At 41.2% G+C, this 22627-nt stretch overlaps 1 long non-coding RNA gene across 1 annotated transcript; it reads right to left on the bottom strand.

The window, feature by feature from the left end:
* Window positions 1-19815: 19815 nt before the first annotated feature.
* LOC311439928 lies at window positions 19816-22150 on the bottom strand. The gene is made up of 4 exons (XR_014695077.1): window positions 22025-22150; window positions 21388-21511; window positions 20875-20925; window positions 19816-20733 (listed from the first exon to the last, which is right to left on the bottom strand). It is a non-coding gene; the product is annotated as an uncharacterized lncRNA (long non-coding RNA).
* Window positions 22151-22627: the final 477 nt, after the last annotated feature.

Below are 22627 nucleotides of genomic sequence, written 5' to 3'. Positions count from 1 at the left end.
CAAATGGAAGAGACTCACCCAAGTGATAAAAAAATTATTTGGTTTAACAGAACAGAAATACTGTAGAGAGAACTCATATCTGTTACAAATCTGGCCTTCTCTGCTCTGTGTTCATGGTTCTATGCAAGTACTAAGTAAAATAAAGAAACACTATTCCCCGCTTTAACTCATCAAACAAGTTGACATTTGCAACCATGCCAAATCTAACTTGCCAAAAATCAAGCAGGATTCAGCCAGTATTTTGATACTTCCAAAAGAGGGATACCCAGGAATGGGAGTAGGAGGCTCTCTGCTTGCCAGCCTCTGACTTGGTACTAAAAGGAGAATAGCATGATGGCACCCTAGAGGAGTGAGCCCTCGTAATTTGACTTGAGCCAGAGCCACATCCTATGATAGAAAACACTCCCATTCACTGTCAGATTAGAGCTCAGTGGGATCACATACCATTTTTGCTCTATGAAATTGTAAAGAAGCCCTTCATTGCCACCAAACCAGCATTAACGCTTGGGTTGGGTGAAACCAGTCTCCAAAACCAGTGTCCAAGCCACTAGCTGCAGTCAGTTGCTCTCTGCACATATGGAACAGAACTGAAATAACACCATTCCCTCTAGAATCACTTACTAGAACCAATGTCTCTGCACTTAGTGCCAACTCTCTGGCTATTTTCACCTTCATTTCTTCCATCTTTCCACCTGCCCATTTCTTAATCTTATGCCCTGCCTTTCCCCCATCTTTTTTTTTTTTTTTTTTTTTTGTTACTTTCCCAACACTACCTTTTAGCAGTTAGCTTATTCATTTCTAATTCAACTCAGGGAAAAATAAAAATTCACAAACAACATGCCTATAGGGTACTTCAAGTATCGCTTATCTCAAGTGGTCCATTCACACCTGGGCCATTAAGTAATACCTTTATAAAAACAAGTTCATGCTCTGAAAAACATTTGAGGATGGGATACAAATTCAGCCCACTTACCACTCATCCATGAGCAACAAACTCAACAGGGAAGGGTTCCTTTCCTGCACAGCATCTGCTGTGCTTTTTGCACTATTTTCCTTCTCATAACTTACTAAAGAGAACTCCTTGGACTGCATAGCTTTCCCACATTGTATCTATGTATACAATGTGGACCATTGCTCCATTTGCCATCAGCTCTACTTTCTTTATAGACGAGTTCATCATTTCCCAAAATTTTAGAAAAAAATAACTCCTTCCCTTCTTAAAACAAAGGGAAGAAAAGAGATTTCTTGTTCTCTTCACTAGCCTAACAGCATCAAGCTCCGGAAGTGGCAAACAATTGGGATTAGCATTAGCCAGATGGTAACAAGGAAGTTGGCAATAAAACATCTTTTTACTCTTCGACCAAGACAAACACCTTGTTTGAATGGACTTGTGCATTCCAGAGTCACATTATTGGAGCACCTGCTCTTGTGCTGTTTGGAGAAGTACAGACCTAGATAATCACGTATTGTAGCCAGTTCACTAAAGCAGTCAATAAGTTGAAGACTTTTGTAAGACAGAACAAAAGACTCACTCACGCAGGGAAATGACTCTTCTTGAGAGCAGTCCAGGAACCAAGATGTGTCAGTTGTTACTTTTCACACTTGTGCCCCAGCACTCTCCAAACATGCGAGTGCTTGCTGCAGTGGAGATGACCTCCCAGGTACAGGGATTTGTCAGCGCCATGACCTGCAGAATCCTAGTGTGCTGGGCCACCCAGGAACACTGCTGGAAGTAGGAAAGCAAGTGTGGGGTTGATGAGAGCTCAGCAATTGGTAGTGATCATCTTTGACACTGTGAAGATTTCTAAAAAAAACATTTATGTGCCCAGCTTTGTTGATCCTGACTAGAAGGTCTGGGATTCAGAAGGTCTGAGATACTGGGCTGAAATGTTTTCAGATGTTAGCCTGCCTTTTGCTGGGTTAAGACCTAAGTAACTGAGCTTCTGAGCAAACTCAGTGGCTTTTGGAGTCACAACCTTTCCATACCCCTCAAAAGAAAGTTGCAGCCCAGCATATCATGCCCCCTCTGGGCCCAGGCTTTCTATCACTCCTGATGGCAGCAACAAGCCACCTCAAAATTCAACAGAAGGAAGCGCCCGACATCTCTGGGCAAAAGAGGGCAGGAACATCGATAAAATATTCAAAAACATGTCAACAATGTCCTGCAGCTGGTGTTTGAGTAGAACCAGAAGATGCTGGTTCTACTCAAAACCAAAACAAACCTTTGAAAACAGGGCCTACTTCCACCAGGCTTGGCAGGCCTTGGATCAGGCTGACATATTTATGTTTGAAATAATGCATTTTAGAGCCTGTATTAAGGAAGTCTGCTCGGAATATTAGCCCAATTGCATATATGGAATTACTGGGCTTCTGAGCACCAATTCATGATCAAAATAGCCGTTTTTTGATTCAAGCTGTCTGACTCCTTGTTGTACACAAAGATGTCCCCCTAAGGGGCAGCTGTAAATTGCTCAGAAAAGATTGAACTATTTCAATTATTATTATTATTTTTTTTAAGGCTGAAAAATCACTTTTATAGAAAACACACACACAAATGTTCATATTTATTTGTGTGATTGGGCTTCTTTATTCTTGTGAAGAAAGTTTTAGAAATAAAAGTCAATATCCTGCTGTAAACTTCATCACCAAGTATGAAAACTCCAGAGGCTCAGTCAGTTGCTCACAAGGAGTTAAACCCGCTGGGGAAAATCTGCTAAGCACCTTCCCAAATAAATAAATAAAAATAATAAAAATAAACAAATAAAGTTTGTCTGTCTTAATCTTGTGTTATCACTGTGTTTGCCCAGAAAGCTTCTGTAATTTTAATAATGTGAAAAATAATTTCTTTGTCCTTATGGACAAAAAGCCTTTTTCAGCTCATTGTACACTGGAAAAATCTCAACTGTAAGGTGCTTTGTAATTTAGTTCTGATATACACCTTGGCTCACAGGTGTAATTAAAAACCCATTATAATCATCCAATGCGCAAATCAGAGCAGTCCCGAGAGGAGCTGAGCTGTGAGAGCCTCTATTTATAAAATCATATTTAATGTAGTCTTATCTCTACACTGAAAAAAACATCTGTTTAACATACTGTAAACAAAAATATTAAGGTTTCCTGGCCTTTTTGTCAAAGTGACTTATGACATGATCTGCAACATATGCAATTAAGGTGTAGTGGAAAAACTGCCTAATTTCTATGGAAACCACTATTAAAAAAATTGTACACTTGCTCCTGGTTGATACTTTCAGCTCAGGAGTGAGAAAACAAGGACTGATATGTGTGTGAGGGTAGGGGGGGGATCTGAAGGGAGTTTGGTCAACAATTTGCAGCCTCTTATTTCAGCTCAAACAAAGTAGAGGTGGCAACATTTTTTTTTTTCCTGTGATTTTGTCTTGAAACCGCAGGGGAAAAAAACATGTTGCCTCAAGTGTTAATGAGCTCAAATTAAAAAAGACATAAACCAACAACTACCAGCGCCGTAACAGAGTAATAAGCATATTTGCATAATCCAGTCTCCCATGCATTTATAGATAACCATGTCTTATATCCAGAAGATGAGATGTGGTTTATGCTACCATGAGGATAAAAATTGGGATATAAGCACTGTATGATTTAAGAAGCTAGACTAAAATAAGACCAATAGAAATTGGTCATCAGTTGGCGTCACAGTGTCATTCTAGGAAAGTCAAGCATGAAGCTAAAATCTTCTTTTCCACTGCCCCTGTGAAATCATGTACCCTGCTAATATAGCAAATTTATTATTGCTGGACAGACACCAAGCCATGTGCCAGGATCAGGATGGACATTGATGAGCAGTGGTTGGTTCAAATTCTGCTCTCCCTGGGAGCAGGGCAGATCTGAACAACATTACTGCATAGCAAAAATCAGTCTTCTGCTTGTCCCTCTTCTTGCTTCAGTTTCATCCCTTCATAAGTTCAAAGAGTCCCATTTTCTTTAAGATAAAACTCCACTCCTCTAGTTTGTTGTGGCCGGTCTTTTATGGGGTGAACATTAAATGCAGTAAGAAATATATTGTTGAACGAGCAGATAATTGCCTGTGATTACACATTGATAAAGCATGAAATACAGATGAGCACCATCCCTAGAACCTGAAGAAATTCAGTTTACTCTCCAGCAAGGATGCTGTTAAAGACAGAGGAAGGAACAGAGACATCCTATGCTGCCTGGTTCCTTTACATTCACTTCCCACGTGGAGACAATATCGAGTTGTTTGTAGGGCTTCTTTTTTCTGGAGATGCTTCTTTTTGGTATGTTAAAATGCCAGCCTACTGCTGGCAGAAAGAACAAAATCCAGAACCAAACATTCAGATGGCACTTCGAATCTCTTCAGAAATGGCTGAATATTGTAAGTGTGCAAGGCACACAATTGCTTGCCTGTGCAAAAAGGTGCCCTCAGGCCCTAGCTTTCAAGATCATGAAATCCTGTATTAAATGAAAAGAACAGAAAAAAGAGCCAAAACCAGCACAGGATAAGGCAACGGCATATACCAGTTCACTGGGAAAACATCTGAATATCATCTAAGCAGTAGGATTCACAAAACCTAAAGGCAGTAGGCATGCCATGTTATTGAAGCTCTTCACACACAATCCCTTGCTAAACATGCTCAAAGCTCTGGCTGAAATGCTGGGGCTACTGAAGCCCATGAAAAATTTCTGACAGTTGTAATGGCAACAGGAACATGCCCTGTGCTATGTACTGGTGTTTAGGGTCCTCCTTGTGAGGCTGTGCAGTCAGCTTCCAGCAGTTGCTGCTATGGGAGGCTGGTGCAGAGAGCATCTTGATTCAAACAGAAGCAATTGATGCTCATCAGCTCTGCAGGTCTTGTGGCTTGAATTACATGCTATGTGTTCGTTTCCAAAGGGACAAGTCGGCACACAGATGATACGTAGTTTACTTGCGATTGCCTGACTACGGTTAACAGCAAAATATACCTGGTTAAGAGAAAACACAGGATGATCCAGTTTACAAGTACCATTTTTCCTTTGAAATCACTCCTAACCGTCTCTTGCTGCACAACTGAGCCACTTCCCTGCTCTTCTGAATAACACAGTTGAGTGAAAAAGATTTCCTCTGATGTTTGCTTGAGCCAAAAAAACAAAACAACCTCAGAGCTGAATTTACCACCTTTTTGCAACCACCAAGTATCAGAAGGGACCTTCTGAGATCACAACCAACACACAAAGAAATTAATTTGGTGTTGACACTTCGCAGTGCTTTGAGACTGTAAATCAGAGGCTGCTTGGCAGGTAACGAACACCACCTCCCTTAAACACAGGAACACAGCAGCTGAGGAGACCTTTCTGAGTCATCAAGCACAATCCCCCACTATCATGGATTGCAGCATCTAATATCCCTGCTTCCTTAATAGCCCTCATTATCACAGCAGCTAAGCATCTGGCAAAGTACACAACACTGGCACTGCCCTCCCACGATGATCTGAGCCTGTGTGAGTGCTAAGAGGAAAGATGGATGTTTGCTTGTACATTTTGATATACCTGTGAACTTCTGAAAACAGACAATAGTCACTTATAGGCCAGTGGAAACCTGGCAGAAAAGACCTTTGAAATATTTCTCAGCCAGTTGAGAAAGACAGAAATAAAGCAAATTATTCTATCCCTCTCCTGTACCTGGAAGGATTAGAGTGTATTTATGCAACACATTCCTGCCATGCAAAAATCTAGTCCCAGACATTAAAAAGAACAAATAAATCTTTCTAGCCTTAAAAAGCCTGTGTTCTCAGCTCAGGCCGACACATGGCAGTGTCAAGTGGAACATGCATTCCCTGTGATAATAAATCTCATAACAGCAATCAAAGCCAAGTTGAACTGCACATTAGGCATTAAATGTCCCAAACTGCTCATCTCACTAAACCTTCATAATAAAATAACATTATAGTCTATAATTACATGGTGTAATGATGCCACAGGAGTAAAACGCAGGAAAGGCTTCATTTTCCTGGCTTTGCAACAAGTGTGAATTGGTCCGAGGCTTAAAAGGCATTCACAGCCTAGATCTAAATCTAGGTGCAAATAGGACTAACATAAAGCAGACAAACTGTACGAGGTCATGCTCAGAGCTGCTAAGCAAGCCCTGGGAAGGGAAGTTCCCCAAAGCCAAGCACATCTACAGCTTGTTACATCCGCAGTGGTTTTTTTTTTTCTGACAAATGTGAACAGAGGGACCTGGAAAGGCTGGGAGACTTTGCATTATTGCTTCTGCAACTGTGAAATTACAGCAGTTAAGGCCAGGAAGTGCAAGAGAAACAAAGAAATATTTCAGAAGTACACATTTTAAAGAGCTTTTTTGTTGTTTTTAAAATCTCTAAATATGACCATATATACATGTATATATTTATATATTTACATATATATAAAGGCAGGCCCTTCCTTCAGTTTAAAAGAGCCTCAATCCATGTTTGGCCCATGCCGATCTGGTACTCAGGCACAAAAGTGCATTGAGTTACCTGTCGTTAGCCCATGGTGGCACTGTTATGTCCCCAGCAGCCTGTAGACCTGAGGACTGTTCATCATCAGTGCTGCAGTGCAGAAGCCAGAGCCACTACAGGTACTGCACTACAGAACTTCAGCACCTCAGCCATCTCTCAGGCAACACATCTCACAGCAGGGATTCATCTCCCCCTTTTTCTTGCAAAGCAAACAATCACCTAAAGTTTTCAAGTGTCAACTGAGATTCTCAAAAAAATCAACTGAATGTTAGTTTTAAATCTTGATGTTGAAATGTCATTAAAAATTACCTCACTGAGAAAAGAAACGTGATTTTATTTAAAGAGTGTTTTATATCTATCTGCAGAAAGTCTAAACATTAAGACAGATGTGTTACCTCTCACTAAAGTAGCAATGCCAAGGGCAGGAGCCCATTTTGGCAATGCAGACAAACTGCTGAAATGAAGTATAAGGGTCGAGTTTGCTTAGTAAAACTACAAGGATGTGCTCAAACATCACAGAAGAATTTAAGTTCGACAGGACCTCTGAAAGTCTCTAGTCCAACCTCCTGGTCAAATCTTCAACAGATCAGACTCACCAGGCAAAGCCATGAGCAAAGTCTTCAAGGGTGGAAATTTCCCAGCCTGTGCCAATGCAAGAAGAGCTTTCCTTCTATCCAGTCCCAAACCTCCCACTTCTCTTATGGCAGGGCTTGCTCCTTGTCAGTTTGTGCAAACTCTCCAGACTCAGCTAGCATTAGTACCTCTCTTTGCAGTCAATGAAGATGGAGATGGTTATCCCATGGAGAAAGGTGCCTGTGCTCAATGGCTGTAGCACAGGGAGGACCATTTGCAAGTACCTCTTTTGGCAGTGCCTCCAGAGGGGTCCTGTCTGGGTGGGACATTCAACTTTTAGTTGGCTAAAATTTGGTTCAATCAACCCTTTTGCTCAGCTGTTCCTTTACCTCCTCTTGGAACCTCTAACCCATGATACATGTATATTCCACCGTTGTGAAACCAATATAATATGCTAAAATATCAAATAGCTCATGGAGCAAATTGTTTGAGAACAAACACAGCCAGAATTAGTAAGATGTTTAATTTCAATGTGACTAAAAACATATTTTGGAGATTATGGCAACATTTATTTTCTTCTTGCACTGGCCCAACATATTTTATTTTTAATCAAGACATACCAAAAGCAAACAAACAAACACACACAAACAAAATTAGATCAGTATTGTACTAACCTGAAATACAATATCTTATTTAGACTTTTCTGAGAGAAGACCAGCATTTCTGGAAGGAAAGCAAATCTTTTCTAATCATGTTAATTCTGTAATAGAATCACTTTCACATGAAATCTAGCCTCAGGATGCTGCACCAAGATCTATGGCTGTGATACTAAAGTTTTAGACACCTAATTCACAGATATAATAAAAGTAAAAATCTTGAGAATTTAACCCTGAAGTCTCACTTGAACTGAAGGAGCTGCTGGTATTGCAGTAGTCTACCTCAACCCCCAAAGTGGTGATGCTTTTTTTTTTTTTTTTTTTTTAAATCCCTTTCATATTTTTTTTTTTTTTGTTTTTAAAACCAGACTTAACTTGTTAGAAATATCCTCTTACAAATACAGGTTACAATATACAGAGCTAAAAGATAGTAAGACCAGGTTTGAATAGTTAGCCCTTACCTATCTATGGCTCATGAGTGCAGGAATTACACATAGAACAGGTCTCATTTTCCATTTGGATGCTTTCTATGTATTTTGCACCATTTCTCTATCTCAGTTTTCTACTAGAGGAATAGGTGCAGAATAAGCAGCAGATCCAAAAGATGGCTGACATCCATGTTGCAGATCTGAAGAGATAACCTGAACCTGCATCAGCAAGCATGATGGAAAGACACTGCAGCAAAGAACAGAGCATCAGACCTGAAGGTTTGTGGTTTGAAATCAGGCTGCAGGGTTGGAGGGGCTGTGCCTGCCTTTCCCTGCAGCAAGAAGGGCAGTATTACCAGCCTGCCTCCCTCAATCTATTGGAGAGTTGTACCAGCACAAGAAACAAGTGACATTTTTTAAGGTCAGGCAATCTGCAAGTTAAAGTTGATAATTTCTCCTTCAGAAAAAATAAAAAAAGTCAGCTCTAGTTTCATTAATTGCTTTTAGAAAGTACAGTGAAGACTCTGTCTTGTATGTATTGACAGATACATTATTCAGCACCTTTGTAAGGCTTGATGCTTTACATGTTAATCACACAAATGCTGAAGACCTTAGTTATGACTCATTTTTGGATACAGACAAGGAGTGCACAAATATGTATTATATATGAATACGTATGTGACTGTGTTTAGGAGCCACTAGATTCACCATTCCTCAATTCCCCTACACCGGTTGCTATTTTTCTGTACCTTTCTGTACCAAGCTGGAGGATCTCTTGCTGGATTGGGGTCATAGCACTCACCTTGGTTCCTTGCTCTGCCCAATAATGACTAAAGGCACAGGCGGACAAAATCCTGACCTTAAAAACGTCCATTATAAAAACATCCATTGATTTCAAAAGGACCAGGATTTCACCTCTTTCTTTCCCGTGGTGCTCAGGTATTGCTGCAAGCTCCCCCAGACATATCCAGGGACCTAGGTCTCTTGAGTACTTGTATTTTATTTACAGACATGTAAGACCTACAGGGGTCACAGAACTAGCAATAGGGGAGTGAAGAGGTCATGGCTCTCCTACAAAACCTCTATCCATTACTGGGCACATAGCGATAGGTCAATCGTGGGGTCCCCAGAGCCACGTGGGAGATGTGTCTACACATCTGTGCAGCTTCCTCACACACTCTGGCTGTGTTGGAATAGCTACCCATTACAACACCTCAATAAATGCTTTTGTATAATAGCGTGGCTATGTGAAGTAAGTCTCCCTACAGACTTCTCTGACATGCTCTTCTCTTACCCACTCTTCGGATGCTTTTGACAAACATGAGTGAAAACAGACTCTTGAGGTGTGGGGTTAATTGTTCTCCCTTTTCTGTTTACATAAGTACTCCGCAGCCTGAGAATTGCTATTTCCAGAAATATATCAATCAATTAAAAGTTTCATATCCCCACCTCATGGATAATTTCAGAGCCTGAATCATCTGTTTTGCAGCAATTAAAACAAAGGACACTTGTTTGAACGCATTGTTTTCACACTAGAAAGCTCTGTCTGCCTTCAGCTGTCTTTACCAACTAGGAATTCAAGAAGAAAGAAGCTATTAAAGTTTCCTCTACCCAGTTTAAATGTGGCACAACACACATTCCCAGCCAACTTTTCAGACTAAACATCTTAGTAAATTCTTCCTGACAATAGTTAGTGACAAGCATGTCAAAAACAACAAACTCAGTCACATATAAGGCTTATCAATAATTTAGTCTTTTTCCCCCACGAGAGACTGTGTGTTTTGCAATAATGAAATATATGATTTTAAAAATAAATAATAGGCTGTTGTCAGGCCGATTGTAGCTAGAAGTTATGAATTTGATTGATTGATTGAACATTTGACTTCATTCTCTCTAGCAAGATCAAAGCGAAACTCTTCCATTTGCCCAAGGCCACTTGCAATTTATTTAGAGATTGTGTTCATATCCCAGCAGGTAGCAATATTGGACTGAGGTACACAGAAAATCAGCTCTTTGAGGTTTTTTCTGAGTCCAAGGGATGCAACAAATGAGATTTTTTTAGTTCATTAAATCATTAACCACTTAATCACTAAAAGCCACAGCATTAGTTATATTTTCCATTAGCTAGGGGTAACAAGGAAGCAGTCTTGGTGCTGAAAACTTCTGTTATAACATCCGTGCCTTTGTCAAATATGACAAGTCCATATTTTTTATTTATATGGCTATTTGTCCCCCTCCCTCTTTTTTGGTTTAATTAGCATGGCAGGAGGCAGTGACACCCAAAAGCGACAGGCATATGAATCGCAATGAGAAACCCTTCTAAGAGAAATATGGAGAAGAGAAATGAAAGCACACCAATGATGTTTGTGTAGCAAATATTGCAAATAACCTAATGTAAAAAAGCTCCACACAAGTCAGGCTAATGTGAAACCTTCAGCCACCATGAAACGAAGCCAGCATCAGCTGTTCCCCCCCAAATGGCACTCACATGCCGACCACAGATATTTGCAAGGCTTAAAAAAAAAAAAAAAAAGGTTTGGGGATTAGCAGTGTTACAAGAAACAAAACCCAAATCCAACCCGGAAGGGTCAGTGCAGGCGGCAGCTTGTTGGCAGCGATGCAGACACATGCAAATCAGCAGCGGTTGCACGTGGAACCTTAGCAGGGGCTGCCAGCAACAAAGAACCTGCAGCCCTAGAAAGCCTGTTCAGGCACAGAGATAAGGATAAACGAGCAGGGAAGGAGAACTTCCAGGAGTCAGGTGAGCCCACCTCAGGACAAGGGAGCAGGTTGGTAGCAACATGAATGATCCCATAGCAGTCTAACTGACGATACCATGCTCTTTTCCTGATAGCAGCCTGCTAGCCAAGGGAAAGAGTGCCACAGCCAGCAAGTCCAGACTAACAGCCCAGCCAGAGCTTTCTTCCTTGCCTACTACAGGCTCCATAGAAGGAATAAATGTTTCAGAAACCTTCAGTTCTCTTTTTTTTTGTATCACAGGTTGTTCTATAAATCTAAGATGGTGCGATATCAATGGATGTTGGAAGGGACTTCCCGCAGTCCTTGCTTTTCAGTACTGTTTTCTAGCCATACAATCTACACTATCCACCACTTAAACTACTGCTGCTTGTTCTTTCACTCTCTCTAGTGGATCCCAACCTGTGACAATACTTTGCCTCACATCAAGCTCAGGTGAGCGTCTCTGGTACTTTCTATGACAGCCTGCTGCAAAGCATTACCAAAAGCTGTTTTTCTGCATATTATACGTACTGGCCTCTAATTCCCAGTCTCCACAGAGTCCTTCTACTCCTGACACACCCTGCAGTAACATATCTAAGTGTGCTTCAGTCACCCAAGCCACAGCCTGTGCTCCAAAGAAACTGGTTGTGATGGGAATGACAACACAGATGGACAGTAAGCAAAGATTTCCATGTCAAGCTCCCAGATAGATGCAGGACAAGAAGTGCTGAACAGATACACAAAACAACAACAGCAGCTATGCTGACAGACCTCTAAATATTTTTCCTCTAGATGAAGGTCATGCTGTTCATGAGCCTAGAAAATTGATGATATTTTTAATTACTAATACTTTTTAAATGGGGTTTGTTCCTTACATAGCTTGGTGGTGCCATGGCAGACTACAGCTTGGCCCCAAAGCTTGTCTCCTCTCCTGCACATCCCCTTTGTTCTCTTTCACACTTCCCATAACCACTTTCCCTCCAAACCAACAAACAGCACAGCCCTTCCATCTGATACATAACAATCCAAGCCATTACAATTATATTTACAGCTCCAGTCCTAGCCTTTTCACTGGAATACATGGGTACAGAGGTTAACAGTTATTTGTTTGGCTACTGAGAAATTTCCATAGGAAAACCAGTACACAAGAATTTGCTCTAGCTGGGTGTAATGGCAGATGCCTATATTTCAGCATTAATATTGGGAATATCTGCTGCTTGCCCTGTAAAGGGTCTCTATTTACTAATTTTATTAAACCTCAGAGAAAATGCTGATTGAAAAAGTATCCTAAAGTGTCTTGAGCACTTCCCATTGGGAAACAAAGGAGACAAACAGGAGGAATTTGTATTCCTCTGACATTTATGCCTGTCCCATCGTCACCGTCCCAGCAAATGCCTTTCTGGTTGGAGCCACCTAATTTGTTGCTTGCCAGTGCATAACTACCACACCAAAATACAGAAGCCAAGTGTCTGAATGCTCAGATCCAGCAAGCAGATCTCTCTTCAACAAGTGGAGAAGAAACAGGTTAAAAGATATACCTGTCATCTAGGAATACTTCTCTTACAGCCCTTTCCAGCTACTTCTTGGCTCTAGCTTTCAAAAATCTAGAAGATCATTTGATCTTCTTTTCCAAGACTTTAAAAGCTCCTCCTCAGTACTTTGGCAGAAGGATCTAGTGCCTGGTCCAAGACCCTTGTAATAGCTCCTGGGGGTTCATGGGACAAGATTGCTCAACCATGGCGAACAGGAGCAGAAACACAGAATTAGTGATCCAAGTAGCTTTTCTATTATTTATTTATTTATTTTAATAAAAGCTCTACTTGGTAAAGTGATTTCACAGTGAGAGCTGGAAATGAAACCATGCATTCCCAATCCTCCCCTTCCCATTTCTCCCAGTCATTAGGGAGAGCAAAGCTATTCCAGCTGTGGAGAAATACAATTAGATCAACTAATCAACTTTGGGTACAAATTGACTACTCCAGACTGGAGAAAAGGAAAAGGGAAAAGCTTAACAAAGCAGTGGCAGAGTGCTTTCTCACATATAGTAGCTTTCATGTAGTATGGAGCTGAAAAATACAAATAGTGAATGTTTTCACAAAAAGCATACATTAATAAAGTGTCCCATTAATAAATGTGTCATACATTAATAACAGTTCAGTACCATAAGGGGGCAAAGGTTCAGCTAAGTAACTCTTCAACAGCCATATAAGATGCATACCAAAGAATACATGAGCACTACACAAAATACAGCTTCTTACAGTGATCACCAGTCACTAGAGGGCATTTATGTCCATGAAGCTGTCAGACCCAATTTTTCCACTGAAGGTATGATTAGTTAACGAGGCTTGACAGTTCCTAGAGATCAGCAGCTGAACATAATCATGCGGAAGCAAACACGTAAGCACAATTAGCAGAGTTTTTCATAGACTTTCACTCTGAAACGTTGTCTGAGTTACAAGAACAAGCCTGGCTAGTTTTCTATGTGGCACAGCCTGAAGGCGAGGAAAACCAAAAGGCTTCAGGGCCCCACTGCAGAATTAGTGAAGATTTAACTCCCCCAGGATGAAGGGATTAAGGGCACAGATTCAATTCGCTTAGAAAAATGACCTGAAGGGACACCCAGACCCTGGTTCAGAAAGAGGAGTGTAAAGAGAAGATTGAAAATAGTATTTTGGACTGTGACAGGTATGAAATGATCCGTCTGGGCACCTGACCAGGTAGAAAGGTCATCACGAGCTTGAACGCATATTCCACAATGCAATGACTTGGCTATAAATGCTTCTTGTAAGAATCATTATATTTAATATACTGGAGGACAAACCAGCAGATGAACCAAATAAACAGATAAGAACTGGACAAAAACCGCCTTGAATAATTTGAAGGAGGCATAAGAGAATAATGTCAAAGTTATTACCTCTAAAAATTGTATTTCCACTCCATCTGATTTGCAAGACTAACTTTTTTGACAAATGTCAATGCCCAGGTGATTAAATGAAGAAAAGGAATTAGACTAGACTACAGACACCCTTCAGGACATGAAGAAACGACATGTGTTTAGAATAATTGATGGAGAGCTAGATAACAACAGTTTGCCATCATAAAAACTCTCTCAACACTGTCTTCCCACCATTAAAATAAACCATGGTTTGGTTCTGAGCTCTTTGCTGTGATTTCAGTGACAGATTGTAAAAAGGAACAGATTACAGGTGTTAAACACAGGTCGATCTTCTGCACCAACACACTATTGTAAGTCAGTCTAAGTCACTGAACTGCAGGGATTAACTCAGAAAGAGCCTTCCAGTAGTAAGCAGGGCAGATCCAACTTTTGAAAGAAAAGAAAACTCTTAATTTAGCCTCACAGGAAGTGGAGTGATTGAGCAGGTTTCTGTGGAAGATTCCAGCCCTTTTCCCATTCATGCTGCAAATGCAGTTGCTTAGGTTAACAAAAACATTAAATAAAATGTTCTGAATACACCAGACTTGAATCAGTGTTTTAAATGAACTATCCCTTTTCTCAGACTTGCTCATCCACCATTTGTTTAAATGTGAATAAATATTCTGAGTAGGAAGAAAGAAATCAACCACTGAATCACAGAGCAAATCTGAGCAAAAGCCATGTGGCCTTCAAAGTCACCCCTTACTTAATGAACAAAGTAATTAGGTCTTGCTAATGACAAAGTGTTAGAGTCACTTTAGTCCTGCTGGTCAAGGACCACAAGCAAGAGAGTGGCAGTCAGGAAGTTATCTTATATTACGTCAAACAGTTTTGCCTCTCCTTAGAGATCTTGCTTATACACTTCAGCAGTTATGGCTACAGCATGGAAGGTAAAACTCACCATTGAAAGGGCAACTACCAAACATGAGACAGATTAAGCAGCAACATCTGCTCTCTAACTGGTTTACTCAAATGCATTGGTTATTGCCATACACTGTGCCTCATGAACAACACGTCATCTTCCTCAGCTGGGTTGTTTTGACCCCTTTCATTCCAGCTTTCTGCATAGGTATCCTGTGGCCAAAGAAAAGAAAATCTGGAATTCTGGATTCCCTGCCTGGCTCTGAAGCTCTCTATAAATGCCAAAAAATAAAGAAAATCCAGTCCAGAGAAGAGAAAGTTTTACAGCTGAAACTACATGAAGGCTATTCAACATTCAGTGTCCAAGAACGAACATGCAAGTGTAAAGCACAGCTTAAATTAAGGAGATACAATTTCCATTCAAAAACAAACAAAAAAAACCATAGACTTAAGGTCTGACAAAATTCCTAAGTAAAAAGATAATTTGAAGTTTCACAACTGATGAAAAAAAAAAAAGAAAAGTCTCAGTGCATATCAGTGATGTGGAAGGAAGCTCTGGTTATCTATGTTGGCAGAGAAATGGTAATTAATGAAAGTCACTCACATTCTCTGCCTACTGCCAGCAACAGTTGACAAGCTAAAATTGGCAGATAGTGATATGCCAAAAAAATGCTGCATGTATTGGCAGCTCTCACTTTTCCTCCTGGTAGCCCCCAGTAGATGAATTTATTTTTAGTTTTAGAGATTTTGGATTTCCCTGACAGCCTCCTGTTGTTGCTTTGGCACTACGGCATGGTGGGGTCCTAGAACAGGTGCCCAGGCATTTAAAAATGAATAGAATAATACAGCTGTAACTCTACTGGGAGTGCAAATCCAGAGCAGCTCTTCATGTTTATCCTGTGGCAACAGCTGCACTTGTTTAAGCAGTCATCTTAAGCAGGTAAGGCAACTCAGAGCTAGCTCCATACAGATCAAGTCTTACAGCTGCAACTTCAACACACTTAACCATCCAATGAAGGACGTGGCCCAGAGTTAAACCCGTAGGGAATACTACCCATCTGAAAGCATGAACCACAAAACTCAGGTCTGTGATAACCGGGCAGTGGGAAGTGCTAAGGGAAGTTATAGGAACCCTACATAAAACTGATGAGGTGTGGTGAGTGTTTCAGAAGAGTACTTCACCTTATTCAACTACTGAAGCAGGAACTTCTTGTCAGGCTTGCTTACCCTTCCTATTCACAGCATCTTCCCTGTTTCTCACCCTACATGCCTGTATAATGATGCTTTCCATGTCACAGCTGCTGAAGGCTCCTCCTCTGAAGAGGATTTGCTGATGTGAGAATACAAAACTTCATTAATTGGTTCAAATCAGAGCCACAAATACAGCTTATTGAAGGAAGCTGTGTTTGTGTAACAGAGCCAAAATTGCTCCTTAACATCCGTAAAATGCCCTGGAACCCTCAGATAAAAGGTTTTGTAGAAGTTGACAGAGTGATAATTAAAGCTGACTGCTCTGATTTCAGCCAAAGACATCCTGACCTCTAAGTTCAGGCAAGGAAAAGCCAGTAGTCAAAGCAGACCCAGATAGGTGCTGTGTTAACTGTGAAGCTACAGCAACGTATTACAGCAGCAGAACCCACAGTGGAATTCAAAGGTCTCTGCTTCCCCCATATTGTGCAACATAAACCATGTGGGGCTACAGCTGTGAGGATGGAAAACCAGCCACTGTGCTTGTGCTGAAGACCGGAGAGGTCAGCAACAAATCACCACATAGGATACACTGCCAGTCTTTCCCCTTTTGTTTTGTTTTCCAGAGCACACGGAAAAGAAATCAGTGAACCTACAAATGTGCTGATACGACCTCTTACATTGTTCCCTTGGGCTCAGACACCAGTGCTGCTATGAAGTAGCTCTGCGCTGGCATAGCATTGTTGTATTGACATGCAAATGAGCAAAAAACAATGGAATATCTTCCAGTGCTTATTAATGCCTGTTTTTTTATTTATATATATACTTTTTTTTTCTTTTATTTTTTTTTTTATACGTGTGCTGTATTTACTTTTGGATGTTTTCTTAGTCCCCCAGAATAACTTAGATGTATTCCTGCTTCAACTGCTACCATTTTTCCCCAGCTGATTTACAGCCTCAGTGTTTGTTTGTTTATATATACATATAGATGTGTGTAAATTCAGCTTACTTTAGGAACAGGAATATTTTAAGCAATTCAACCACAAGAAAAAGCATATGATGATTCTTTGAAATTCCTTAGTGTAAAACAACTGCAGCTGCCCCTGCCTGGCTTTAAAACAGTCAGAAAATCTGAGACCTAACACCCAGCAGTGATTATTCAGGTCCTGTGAACTGACAGGCTGTGTGCCATTCAGGAAGAAAAAAACACACAGCATTTCCCCCTACTTTTGTCTCATCAGGGACAAGCTAAAAAACCCTCAATAACTTAAACCTCAGCTGAAACATACTGCAAAAACTGTTCTAGAAATGCCTTTTTATGCATAGTTTTTAATTGTCCAGGTTTAGATTCCCCTTGAGTCTAAAACAACTCCCAAGTCCTTTCTAGCAGACATCTAAAAGAAAAACACTGAAATCTTCAGTGACCTTAAGTTACAATGAAGCGCAGGGTTTCCCCAGTCCTCCTAATACCAAAATCTTGATTATGTCTGAGGAGACGCTGAAGTTCAGGGAACGTTTTACCTTGGAGAAGCACAGTGGATAACTGTGTCTTTTACATACAGGCTACAGGAGAATCAGAAACACATTCATCTAATATGGTAGAGCTGAAAAACTTCCCCCCTCCCTGCATTATACCAGCAGACATTGGAATCAGTGAAATGAGATAGAAACGCTCTTCAATTGAAAAAAATGGTTCATATTTAGATGCCAATAAGTACGTAGGTAGGACGTGGTGAATGCCATGAGGTGCTGTCTCAGTGACATTTCCACTCTCCCTGTTGCTTTCTGAGCACCATTTCTACTTTCTTCCACCTGTTCCCACCAAAAAGGTAACTTTTCTACATTTGTGTCAATTATCAAAAGGGAAACATGACAAGCATTGCAATAAGCTCTGGGTCAGGTTTTTCACATGATCTATTACTTCATGCAAAGCTAAGAAAACATTTTTAGAATTTGGCCAGCAAAAGGACCTCATGACTAAGACATGTATTTAAAGGCTTCTCCATTTTTATTTTTGTTTTATATGTATATAGCACTAGATATTAAAACACTCAGAATAGCTGAAAATTCTATAATTATGTAATAATAGCACTTATTTTAACATCCTTGGATATATATAGGATCTTGAGGTTCATATCCAGAGAGAGTTTATTTTGTTTAAACCACAAATGTGGTGCAGTGGTCCAGACAGTCCTAATTTATTTAGCTTAGGGAAGAAAAAAAAAAAAACAAAACTGTTTTCATCTCCCAACATCTTCAATAAACCCATGATTTATTGCTAATACCTGACCTCCATGAATCTCATCCCCAGGCCCAACAGAGCCATTGATTACCCTGAGGTTTTCAAGAAGCTGGCAGCCAATGATTCCTCCAGAGGATGAGAGCAGATAAAAATACATGTAAGGTGGGTGGGGTAAAGGGGAAATGGATGTTTCAATTCAGAGGATGCTCTGCTCAGCACAAATTGGCTTGAAAGAATGAGAACATAAACACACCACCCTTGGCAATGAGCAAGTTAGTAAACAAAAATACCCCAGGACTTTTTGCACCAGTGCCTGATAAATATCAGAACAGCCCTAGATTTCATTTAATGTTAGAACTCAAGTTGGATCTGAAAACAAAGGATAAACATATTTCTTTTGACATTTAATGTTGTCTGATGACATACAACTTCATTGCTTTTTCTTTATGATGTAATTTTTGTAAGTGATACCAGTTGTCATCAAACGTCATAAAAGCCAGACTTGCCTCAAGTCATCAATATTTATTGTTCTGTTACAGCAGAGCCTGTTTTGAGTTTGGTGCGCATGGCTTTAATTGTTTAATGGAAGAGTTAAGCCCAGCCTTCCCCTAGTATAAAATATCAGTCTGAGATGGATCTGTTGACATGATGCAATTGAGATATTCTGGCAGCTGGTGCAGCAAATGCCCTTTAAGAAAAAAAAAAAAAAAAAAGAGGGGAAGAGATGGGGATCCGGCTGGATGAGGGGATTAGTAACAGGATACCAAACGAGCCTTTTGCCTTTGGGTCACTCATTCAAATTCTCTCTGGGTCATGAGTGCCCACAAGCCCCTTGCCGCTGTGGGGTCACTTGGCCCTGCGGGCCAGGCCAGCAGGTGTCCCCAGCATTACATGTGGCATTAATTCACAACACAGTTAGCGGGTGAAGCCAGGAGAGACCAGAGGGAAACAAACCTGCCCTAGAGGGGTGAGCCTGTTGAGATCTGAGACCAGTCTGAGCAACCGCTATGCCCATGATGGTCAAAGACACATCCAGCAGCTCCTGGAAAGAGCAGGCCCTCCAAGCAGGCCTCTGCCTCTTCAGGGGCTATTTGTAACATCAAAATCCTTTATTTGATGAGGTAATGGGGGAAAAAAAAAAAGAAATAAAAACAACTCTCACACCCTTTCTTCTCTATTCCTTGTTCTTCCATGGTTGTCCAAACCCTACCCATTGTAGAAAATTGTGCCCCGTCCCCTAGAGACACTGACTGGGCACCAAAGGGGCTGGATGCTGGCTGGAAGGACATCACATCCCGTTAAGTATCATCAGCCTCATGCAGACCCTTTCTTTCAGTTTCCTGTCTCCTCTCAGTCGCCCTCTAAATCTTTGTGCCCCCTTTCCTTTTATTGAAGGGAAGTGGTTTAACTTCACTATTGTTTCAGAGCTGACTGGAAGAAAAACTGTTGGCTATATGCAGTCACTAAAGCACACACACATACAGAAGAAAAACATTTGAAAGAAATAGGGACTAGAGCAGCGGAGGTTTGACAGGGCGAGGAATGTAACTGAGAGAGCAAACACGACATTTTTGGAAAGAACTCTCTGAGCTTGCGAGTCTCTGGAGAGCTGCATAAAATTCAGCGGAACAGCTAAAAGCAAGGAATAAAATTCACCTGACTTGTCGAGAGAACATTGTTCACAAAATTCTGCTAATTTGGCTCTTAAAGCACACAGGCTAACTCACACATGCACAGGTTCAGACAGAGACACTTCTGCTCGCCTGCCACATCCAGTTTAGCTGGGTGGGTTTTATTTTATTTATTTCTTTATTTATTGCCCACACAGCTGGTAGAGGGAGCCTGTAGCAGCTTCAGCTCGCATTTGTCTTTGTGAATATTTTATGCTGCCACCCAGGATACCAGTGCTAGATCACCAAACCACACTGAAGCACAGGTGCTGTACACTTCAGATGTGCCTAGGATTGCATATCCTAAAATCCTCTGCTCAAGATAAATAAATAAAAATGAATTTCAAGATTTTACTTGCAGTTTTAATTGGCTCTCCAAGTCTCCTCACACATGGCATGAGGCAGACTGGATTTTGCTCACAGACCTGCAACATAGGGATGTTTGGTCAGGATCTATTAAAACTTGTTCTCATCACATACTCAGCTTTCTTTAGGAGCACTCTGAGGCTACACAGTTGTATTCATTTGTTATTTTGCATCTCTCCAGCCTGGGTCCTCCATGCACATTCATTAAGAAGATCTCATAGCTTGTCTGTGAAGTGTCACTGCAGTTCATACACAGGTAAACCAAGATGAGCAACAGCTTTGGGTGCTTGGGGAGATCTCCAGCAGCTGAACAGCATGCCTCCAAGTGGGAGGCCACTCAGAGGCCAAGACCAGGACACAGTGAGGAGTCCAGCTCCTTGGAGGAGGCTTTTGGGAGAACAGTGAAGCTCTGACAGTCACCCAGCTGCCACCTTCCTAACTGTGCTCGGGGCACTTTCATGCCCATGGGAAGTAATTAAGTCTGTTCCATTTATAGTTATCTCTCCTTCCATAGCTGTAGCACTCTACTGGGGGTGTGGTAGAGCAGGTCTTCGTGTTGGACTGAAGTGGGGACCACAGATGGGTACATCTCACAACAGCAGCCTCTGGGAAGGACACAGCACCAAGCCAGGATGTCAGCATTTATGGGGTACAGGTTAGATACTGCTCAAGTCAGACATAATCAGCCTGTTGATTTAAGTCAGGGCAGATGCATAGAGAACAACAAGGAGGACAATATTCCCTACCATGCTTTCATGCCAATCCAATGCTGCTTGACACAACAGCCAACCTTCACACTAAGAGGAACGAAAAATGAGGCTGTAAGAGATCTCAGTAGAACATTTTTAGAATAAAATTGGATTTTGTTCTTCAAATAAGCAGTTCTGGGTCTTAGGGACTGGATTTAAAGTTCAACATATTATCTATGTGCAGAAAAAACATTCTAGATCTCAGTTTAGTGCAGTCAGTGGTAACACTGTCTTCATCTAAACCCTCCGGCTGCTATGTCGTTGTTCTTTGTTGGTCAAGTAGCCTGTAGCCCTTCTGACCTGGCATGCCAAGCAAGACTTTAGTTTACAAACCCCTTGTTGGTTAGAACAACCTCACAGGGGCTACCAGCTCAGGGCAGAGAATACCATAGACCCTCTCCTGAAAGACTCTTAACAAATCTTCCCTGAATAATAAAAAAAAAACAGAGCAACAGAGTCCAACAGGAGAAAGGAAATAATGCTCTTCATCAGACCTTTGTTAGTACTTACCAGTTGATCTGTGGAATTTCACTTCCTCATCTGGTTAGGGGCAAGGTGTCAGTAATCAGTCCTCCCTGCACCTTCCAAGGTGAGATGCATGTCTCATTCTGGCTCTCAACTCCTGGGCATTGACCTGTTTCAGAGAAGGTTGAACTGATGTCATTGCAAGGGCCCAGAGAGTCCCTACACCCCACTGCCTTGCAGGCTGCAAAAACATCTACCTGCCTACAGCAAGAAATTTCAAATGTTCAAGAGGTAGACATGCACCTCACAAGGCCTGGTGTGCTGGATTTGCAGGTGCTTTGCCAGCTGGGCATTGTAGACTAAGACCTTCATATAGCTGCATAGAATATAATGCTCACTGTCACCTTTTTTTTTTGCTTACAAAAGAGAGCAGCCGTCCATATTTGTGTAGAAAACAGCCCCAATAAGTATAGGAACAAGCCCTTTCCCCTGTTATTTGAGGGAAACAGACAACAGCTGATAGCCTATAACAGTTTGGAGGGACTAACTTTAGAAAGAACACATGGGGATTCCTCAGTTTGCTCTCATAAGGTCACCCACTTGGCATTCAATCTAGCATGATTTTAGCAAGCTTGTATCAGAGTGTCCCAACCCCCTGCACCCTTGAGTCTAAACCTCTTACAATCAGAATTGATGCACTCTGAAGCCTGACTCCAACAGCAGCTCAGCCTCCTGCCAAGCTCTCCTATATGTCTTCTCTGGAGCTGTGCCTCACTCCAAATGGGCAGCACCTGTCTGAGGGACTGACCCATCCTACCTGGGACCCTTCCCCATCCCAGCCCACTGCCTGGTGGCCTATGAGGAGGCAACCTAGGTTTATCTGCTGTGGTTGCCTTTTTTCTATTCATCAATATACTCTTTCATCATTTCCATTTATTGTTGGGGAAAAAAGCATTTCTATCTTTACTGTTGTACCAACTGCATGGTAATGACGTGTATTCAAGTAATTTGCAAGTTGGTGAGACCTGAGCACAGAGGTGGTGACACTAACTCTGTTGAGGCATGTAGCTTTTCCCAGCTCAGAGCCTGAGTGCATTGAGCTTCTTCTGTCTGCTTTTCAAAACCATGTAGCGACTCTTCCATCCACTCTCATTTTCAAGTTTTCAACAGGAAGCCAGAGTTGTTTTTTTATTGTTATTTAGAAGAGTTGCTGTAGAAGGCAAAGCAAAATATGTATTTATGCTTCTGGCTTTTCAGAATTTCAGATTTTTAACAGAAAAAAAAA

This window comes from Aythya ferina (genome assembly GCF_964211825.1).
Source record: "Aythya ferina genome assembly, chromosome: 7".
In the NCBI taxonomy this organism is placed as follows: Eukaryota; Metazoa; Chordata; class Aves; order Anseriformes; family Anatidae; genus Aythya; species Aythya ferina.
This window is presented reverse-complemented; position numbering and strand designations above follow the sequence as displayed.